Raw genomic sequence first — 9491 nt, 5'->3', positions numbered from 1 at the left:
GGGACACTTAGGCCTATCTAAAACAACATTGCATAAAATGTTATTAACTTTGTGTTTTTTAGTTCATGCTGGTGTTTCTAGCCATTTTAATTATAATCTCTCTTTTTAAATTATCTACATTTTATTTAATGCAGTAAACACATTTACTTTCAAATTTTCAGCACATATAATTGAGATTAAGAACATTAAAGTGCCCCTATTATGTTTTTTTTTTTTTTATATATATTCCCTTTCATGCATGTGTGAGCTGTGTGTATAGCTGTTTGTTAATGTAAATGTTCTACAAAGTCGAAAGTGGGACTGTTTCTGGGGGACGAGTCTGAGAGAAGAACAGGAGACAATGGTAAGGAGAATGCAGAAGACAAAGGGTAAGTAAAATAAAAAGTGAATCTCCAGAAACAGTCCCACGGACCCAGCCCCAAACCCCGTCTCTGCAATAATAATTAATAAAGGCTGATTTAAAGTACTTCTTCCTGCCTCTATGTATTAATGTTCATGGGTAGCCGTAATGGGTTCCATTCAGACCTTAACATTAAGTATTTTACTGTTATGTGTCAACAAGATTTAACGACATTTTCATCTGGCTATACCCAATGTTTAGATCTGTTGTGGTATTTATGCAAATTAGCACATACATAATTAGATGCACCGTTTGTCCATGTTAACAAACTATTTTAAAAAATGTGTAATACAATTTGTTTTTTTCTTGATGTAAGTAATCAACTCAGTAATTTTCATGGTGATATCTAAAGGTTAAAATGTTTACCCTATTCACGTAAGAAAAAGAATGAATAGGCGTATGAATAGGCTATATTTGGGTCTTTTTCTAAATTTTCCCCTAATGGGATTCTTCGGGATTTTTTTTTCCTTACTTATTGGACATATTGAGGATACAAAATCAGTTGAGTTTGCTCCTGTTGCAATTTGTTCAACCTTTTTTCATAAAATGACTGGACTAAAGGTCTATAGCTGTTACAATCAAGGCTGATGGGAGTTAATATAAAGTCCAGAATCATTGGTGGTGCTATTGTGATCAATGTGAACCAGTTAAACTTAACTTATTAATGTTCACTACAACTGAAACTGCATCTGAAAGCATCTGTCAAAGTATGTTCTGTATTAAAGTAGCCTATATACTTTTAAACTGTTAAAAAAGTATTGCATGCTGTATGTTGAGTATTAATATCTGTATGCCAAGTAATTGTAATGTGACCTAAAACATCAACCTTTAATAAAAATAAATCCTCTCCCATGGCCTCATTGGTGTAGCGTTGTCAGTCCGATGATGAACACAGAAAGCAGAGAAGATCAAATAAAAGTCCTTCAAAGTAGACTCAGATTATCCAAAGAGCAGAAACAGCAACAAGACAGCGTGTAGCACACAATACACCAACAATACCGGACAACTGAAGTGAGCACACAGAGGAACTTAAATACACAGTGATAATGAGACAATGATAAACAGCTGTGATAATTAATGAGTGGCAGGAAACTTGAACAAAGGAAACAGGCAACAGATGAATACAAACTAAAAGTCCATGAAAACAAAACTAACTAGGCTAAACATAATTGTGACATAACACCCCTCCTGGAAGGCGCGACCTTGCACCGTAACAGAAGGAATGAGGGAGGGATGGTGGGGGCTTTGGAGGTGGGCGAAGAGATGTGAGGGCAAAGGGCTGGTGAAAGGGGAAGGTAGACAGACGAAGAAGACCAGGGAGGAGCTGATGGTGGTAGCAGCCATGGTGGAGATGATGGAAGCAACCATGGATGAGTGGATGGTGGTTGGATCCAGGGTGGTACAGGCAGCCGACGAGATTTCAGAGTGACCCAGGAGACAACCATGATGGAGGCAATCCACTGCGGCAGTGATGGGAGGAGCCAAGGTGGTTATTTGAGCCCGACTGACATTGGTGATGCAGGGAGATGGTGAGACCCAGACGACGCCTGATGGACTGAGAGACCCGGCGACTTCGCTGGACCTGGAGAACAAGGCGGAATCCCGGCGACGAGCAGCCGAAGTGGAGCCTGGGGGCCGGTGGACCAAGGTGACGCTGGTGTGAGCAAGTACCCCGGTGAAGACTGAGGGATGGAGGAGTCCGACGGAGCCGTAGGGGTGGAGGGCTGGAGCGCAGAAGACAGACCGAATGTCCGTGGCAATGGTGTGGCAACGACTGACCCAGGTAGAGCCGGTTGGACGAGGGAGTCCGGTGGAGCTGAAGGGACGAAGGTCCTGGGCAAAGCTGAGGGAGCGAGGAGCCAGGGTGGAGCCTACTGGTCGACGGTTTGAGATGGAGCTGAGGACTCAGAGGGATGAGGCGGAGCCAGGGAATCCCCATTCCATGGCGAAGCTGGTGACTGAGAGTCCCAAGGCGAATCCGGGTTGCATGGCGAAGCCGAAAGGCTGAAGGAATCCAGCGGAGGCGGGGCCAATTGAATGGCTGGCTTTGGTGGAGTGAACAGGAGAGGAAGATTGGGTGCGTTGACAGCTTTGATAGAAAGGGATGGTGGTGACAACACTTTGCTGGACAGAATTTGCAGCGATGACGAAGTCAAATCTTTGCTGGATTGGACCAGTGGTGATAAAGGGATGTTTGTGCAGGAGGGGACCAGTGACAGAAGGTTTGTGGGTGGGAAGCGCTGTCTCTGTATTCCAGTCTATAAGCCATTCTTCCTCTTCCAGCTCCACTAAAATTTCCACAGGTATGTACTGGCCAGCTCACACACCTGGACAGACGGGACCTCATGCTTCTTTTCCAGGACAGACAAGGCTGCTGGCTCTGGCTCTGTAGCGAGCTTAGGCTCAGGCATGATGTCTGTGGCATGGAATGGCTGGGTCTCTCGTTCTGCGGTGGGCTCTAGCTCCGTATCCGCAGTGGGCGTGGTCACTGGGTCTGGCTCTGGCGTGGTGACGGATGGTGAGTAAGACTGGACACTGGCGGTAGGATCCTCTTCTATCTCACCTACCGTAAATGATCTGCTGACCCAGAGGCCGAAGTTAATCTACTCAACCAGTCGTCCAGTCCGATCCAAAAAACCCTTCATAAGCACAAAGTCGTTGCACTGGGCGAGGTGGCTGACGTCGACGAAATCCTCCACATACTCCTCCAAGTCTCTACCTCCCTGAAACATAAAAATCATTGCCCCGTTGGGTTTGTAGGGGCACCCTATTGGGGTGACATTAATGGAAGCAAGATCCATTATTAAATACTTTTATTTGTCTGGTATTCTGTAACGTTGTCAGTCTGATGATGAAGACGAAAGGCAGAGAAGATAATATAAGTTCTTTTATTTAAATAAAAAGTAGACTCAGATTATCCAAAGTGCAGAAACAGCAACAAGACAGCATGTACAACACAAACAGCTGTTATAATTAATGAGTGTCCATGGAAACTGATGAGTGGCGGGAAATTGAACAAAGGAAACAGGCAACAGTGAATACAAAATAAAAGTCCATGAAAACGAAACTAACTAAACATAATTGTGACAATTGGATAGTAAAATGTCTGTCAGAGGTGCATTTCAGAATCAGAATATTAGCAGAACTAGCAGGTCATCCGGGTATTTTTCACATACTGTTTTATGAAACCTGCACATCTCATTTGACATACTACTTTTCACATACTACATTGTCTGGAAGTAGGCATGTTCGGGGTGAGACTGCCTAATGAATAAAAAAAACATCTCCATCACAATTTTCTATGAAAAAGAGAGGAGAGGGCAAAGCCACAGGCCAATATTTATTCCAGGGGTTATATGTATGTGTGCACTGTTTCTAATGGATGCCATGTCTTCACTCATGATAGAGTTGGAGTGAGTGTTTTTGAACATTAATCAAAGTGAAGGGACACACGCTTCTGGTTTGTGCCAGTCAATGCTCTGGCGAGCTAATGTGGTGCAATGATGAACAACGTTTGTGCTCAGGTTTAGCCACAAGCGTTCACAAAGAAAAATAGACTCGACCCCTGGTCTCCAATTCACCATGGGGGTTAGTGAGCATCACATTAATCACATGCTAGCTCTGGCCTTACTCAGCTAACTCAGGGCTAACGCTCCTGCTGGAGGTGTTTCTGTGAGCCACCCTCGCAAATATGAAAAATGTCAAACGTCACAAAGGTCTACAGCTTAAGACTGGAGAATTTTTAAGATGTAAACACTTTTAACATTCTCTTTGACTTTTTTTTTACACGTCGTAATCACATTTCAAATCAGTTACATGAAGTGTCAAAATGGTAATTTCATTAAATTAAAGGACATTCAACAGCTACAACTCTTAACAAAACTTACAATGCAGTGAATCTGTAAACATTACTGTTCCAATAGTATAGTTATATAATTTTTTCATCACTACACAAAAACTAGATGCCGATGAAACGAAGTGATTTTTCACATATGTCCTTAGCTTGTGTACTAAAATATCATAAATCAATCATATTCATGAGTAGTTTATATTTTCCACAATTAGCTCATAAAAATAAGGTGCATTTTTGTCTCAACATATTGTTGAAACAGGACCATGGTACAGTTGAGACACCCATTCTTAATGCTCTAAAGCTGGCTTACCTTATTGCAAATGTAATACACTTTTACAAAATGACATTGAAAACCACTCGTTGCACACTAGTCTTCTGTGGTTTTCTTTTCTTTTTTCTTTGCCTCCTTTTTCTCTGTCAAGATCTTCCTTTTCACCTTTAAGGAGGACCTTTTTATTTGCAGGTTTTTAACCTATGCAGTGTTGATTTTGAAGGTTTTTTTTTTTTTTTTACCATATCAAGACATCATTCAGAAGTTATGCAGAAGTCTTCTTGAATTCATTGTTTTTCCATATTTTAAATAAGGTATTTTCACCAAATGTCCTGTGTTGGAATTGATTTGTTAATAAATTGATGTGATAAAATGTCAACCCTGTTGTCTGTGTTCTGTATTTTGCTTAATGTATTTATGTTTTTCATACATTTTTCTTTTGGGACAGTGAGAAATAAAATTGCTACTACAATTTAAAGTATTCAATTGGACCAACACCGCTGTTTTGTAAACTAATTTGTTTCATTGGCTCAACATTCTGACTGAGCCCATGTTAACAGACTGTTGCCACAATTGATAAAATTCAATAAGAGAAATTCAGTTAGGCTAATTGAAAAAAAAAAATGTATGTGACCAGTCACTAGAAGTTTTTGAAGTGGAGAGGTCTGAATATATATATATTTTATTATTTAATCATATTTTTATTTTTCATCATTTTAAATTATGTTTAAATGACAAAAACAGCTCAAATAAGATTTCATGTGAGTATATAAAAAATTGTCCCGATTTAATTCCAAGTGGAATCGTCTCTCTGTAACCTCTTTTCTTTTAAGAAATAATTGTAATTCAAATTATGATGCAATATGCAATATGTCATAATTATTATTGGAAGACCAACAAAGTGTGACTGCTTTATTGTCTTTAACTGCACAGCATGACTTCACCACTCTCTCATGAAGATGGTTTTGTTGTCCTTTCAAAAGTTTAATAAATGTCCTCTTCCTTTCCTGGAATTTTGGAAAGTGGCTGTAGTCCAGAAAGAAAATTCCTTGAAAGTTAAAAGAGCTATGTGGTTTTAGAGAAGGAGAAAGGAATAGCAAATGCCACAGGCTGAAACGTGGGAATAGTGCCTTTTTGAGAAATACAGTTTTAAACTGCAGAAAAATAAAAAAAAGGGTTAGTAGTGGCAGGGCATGAGAGGGCGAAGAAAATGGGAAAAGCGAGAGAGAGAGAGATGGGCCTGGATTCTTTAAGCTTTAGTGGTAAGATGTAGGCTTATTCCAGTCATAATTTCCATCATGCTTTTCCTAATATCCTTACTGGCTCGTGATGGGATAAGCACATCTCACAGCGTGTGTCGTTTTCACCTTAAAGCTTTCACACTGCTTACAGCGTCCATTGTGGCTGACACAATCAGCCATAGGGGCAGTCTGCTTAAAACTGCTTTTCCTCTAGTATTTTGCACGCTGTATCTCTCATTCCATTCACGAGGGATTTATGTGAAAACATCTTAGTGGTGACAAACAGCACATGCTTTCTGTTAAGACTTGGTCTAATGATTTTGTTTACTCGGGGCCAGTGCCAAAGTAAATGGCAACTGTCCAGAGATTTTTGAAATGAAGCCTTTATTAAAAAAAAAAGAAAGAAAGAAAATATTGCAACAAACACTACAAATGTGTTCTAGTGAGTTTGCATAATGAAATGCAAAGTGGCTATTTCAATAGCAATGAATATACAGTAGCAAGGCTATTATTTAACCGTCTAGCATAAAAGTTACTTTTTCACTCGTACTCATAACCCGTTTGCTTATAACCACAATTTAGGAAGGCACAGCACAGGCTGACATTACAATAATGAATAAAAAAATGAATAGTTTTCCGATGCAGGGAGCACCATTGATCGATACTAAGGAACAACAGCTGGAGGGGAGTGAGGGTGGTGAAAGAGTGAAAGAAAAACAACAGATTTCTCTTTTCCCCCTTGAATACACGCATGCGTTCGGGTGCAAATGTGTGAGTATCTGTGTGTTTGTGTCTTTGTCATGGGTGCCAGTGCGCCTTTCATGCCCCGGGGCCATGGAACCCGCCCTTATGCCCCTACCCTTCATGAACTAGCACCTGCACTGATTGGCTGCTTATCTGTAGGGAGAAAGAAGAGGTAGAGAGGCAGTGATTGGAAAAGGCAGCCGGAGGATACGAGTGGGGCCCAAATGGTGTCCTCTCCTCAGAGACACAGACAGAATCCAGGGGAGTCGTAATCCACACAGAACACGCGCGGCCCAGGGACGCAGACGGAGCGGTACGATGCGCACACATGTAGCGCACACACAATCAACTAAGCCTAAATAATAAGTATGCAGAAGCGAAAGCAAGGCACGAAAGCGTAACCCTGGCAGAGCCTGCTCTTAGGAAATCACTGTTTTGTTTACATTGTTTTCTCAAAACAGGCTTATTTAGGAAATGGACTTTTAATGAAACAGTCCTTCAAGCGAGGCCTTTCCAATGCCAAAATTCTCCAGTATTGTTTAAACGTAATGCTCCTAAGGCATCCGTGGAGAATACTTGTCCAGATTTCATATCTGCCCTCCGACAGCCACGGAAATCATCCGGCTGATTATCAAAGAGCCGTGCTTTGAGTGGCCTTTAATTGATAGCAAAAGCTCTGTAATAAATAGAGACGTTTTGCTGAGGAGCGGAGAGAAGCTGAACTGCCAGTGATTACCTGCTGGAATCAGGCCTCATCAATATCAGCCTAATTACAAAGCACTTCTGGCAGTGCGTGAAACAAATCGACCGCCGTGGCAGATTGGGCTGTGGCCACGGACGTCCACAGATATTAGAGCTTTTAGCGATGGGCCTGTGGGGGGCTACCTGAGTATTGCTCCCCACACACTGCTGATAAGAAAGAATGGGGGCGATTTAGATCAGTGAAGTGCTTTGCCTCTGCCAGCTCTGCTAATGCCTCCTTTGCAGGCTTATGTGGTCATGGGGCTACAGCCAGAACTTGCACCGTTTTTTCTCTGTGTATTTCTATCTCATCCATCTCATGTTGTGCACCTCTGTTCATCGACACGATATTTTTTACAAGGGCAGTAATGATAGATCAGAACATGGATCTGTCAGCTTTGCGTTATTGGTGTAGGCAGTATCCTGTGTGAGCCTCTCTCGCTCTCAGATGGAACCACTTTGTAGGCCCATTCAGCCCCCCTAACACACACACCAGTGGAGAGGCTGTATTGGGTTTCCAGCCTCAGACAAGTTGAAGGGTTCCTTCCCTGCTTCCCATGGATGAAAAGACCAGTGTCTTTTCCCCCCTCCCTCAACTTGTGTCTGTCTTTTTTTCCCCCAGGTAAGCGTCTGAGGTAGGGTCCCGGTGGCGAGTGCAGGAAGGAAACCATTACTACACATTGCAGAGAAAGGGGCCGTGGGATGCAGCTGCCCGTCACATGGGAGGAAGAGGTTCAAGACCCCAGACAGGACGGGAGTAATCCGAACCCTCTGGAGTAGCTGAGACTAACCTTAGAAAAACTTCCTACTGCTTCATCTCATGAACATTTCCTGCTAATGGACTTGCCCTGCAAGGGGCACCCCCTCGTTCTGCTATACCTTTAACTACATTCCCAGCATAGTATCCCTTTTTGAACCAACAATTTAACTTTGGGGGATTTGTTCATAATGTTTGCGCACCATGTATTAATTGCTAGTGCACAGCAGCTTTGGTGCACACAATTACAAACACTTTAAACAACAAAGTTGATTCCAGCGATGATATCGGCGAAATGACGCTACCAATCAGACATAAAGAGTTGCTCTAAATGAGACAGGGATAATAAGGACCGGGAGTCTTGAGACATCTCCATCCGCTGATGAGAGGACACTGGCTCTCCGGCTACCGCTGGGCTCGCCAACATCTGCACAGGCAATTTAAACCCACTGTAGACTGCAAAGGTTAAACCACTAAAATCTAATATTTGCCTGGAGGGGGTCAAGGCACTGCAATTACTAGGTACAATCGGCAGAGCTAATCAGCTCGCCTGGCTTGCAGGGGGCCGGGGTGGGCGAACGGGCCCATGATCAGAGTGTCTGTCCTCTCACTGTTCTGTTTACTTATTAAACTCCATCTTGTGTTCAAGGAGCCGCGAATCTGCCCTCAGCCCTCGGCACAGGGGGCAAATTTAGCTCCCAACACTCTCAGATATCGCCACACTTCACAAGAATTCACGTTAATCAGTAGTTTTGTTCTTTGGTCTGTGAGAGAAAAGGGATAAATCTGGCAGTTATTAACATATATAATGCTCTCTACATAAGACAATCTGCTGATGATGTAAACCTGACCTGAAAATGAGTTCCGAGATGTTTTTGTTTGAGCATTGTGAAGTAGTCGCTGTATATATTCTTTGATATAGTGATATCTTCTGTGTAAAACCAAATATAGGATTAGAGCATAATGCATTATGATTGTCTAGTCTACACCCCTTTTGAACGAGGCTTGGGGAACAATTACGGGTAATTAAATATGTGCCAGTACAGAAAAAAAAAAGATAATTATGTCCTTTGTGTATTACACCAATTAATTACTATTATTTCTGAGAGTAAAGCCTTTAATGACTTGAGAATTTGCACATACAATGCTTGCGAGTGCACTACAGATGTCTAACCAAGTTTTCTCCATTTCTTCTCTTCGTCTTCATGTGTTTCTGGCAGGTCACCTTTGATGTTAGGTTAATCACTCTCGTACCAAACCCTCGGTGAGTGAGTTTACGCTGTCCGTCTGGGTCTGACCAATGTTGAGTGGATTAGCTGAACCTCTGCCGTCTGGGGGTGGTGAATGAGTGACCAGGAGTTAACTCTCCAACACCTGGAGTTGTCCTAATGAGGGCTGCTGTAGAGCACCTTTGAGCCTTTTATCCTCATCTCCCCTTCTCAAAAGAGTTACAGAAGCCATTTAGGGTATGGACAACTTTATTT

This window comes from Rutilus rutilus (genome assembly GCF_951802725.1).
Source record: "Rutilus rutilus genome assembly, chromosome: 12".
Lineage (NCBI taxonomy): Eukaryota > Metazoa > Chordata > Actinopteri > Cypriniformes > Leuciscidae > Rutilus > Rutilus rutilus.
Note: the sequence above shows the minus strand (reverse complement) of the source record.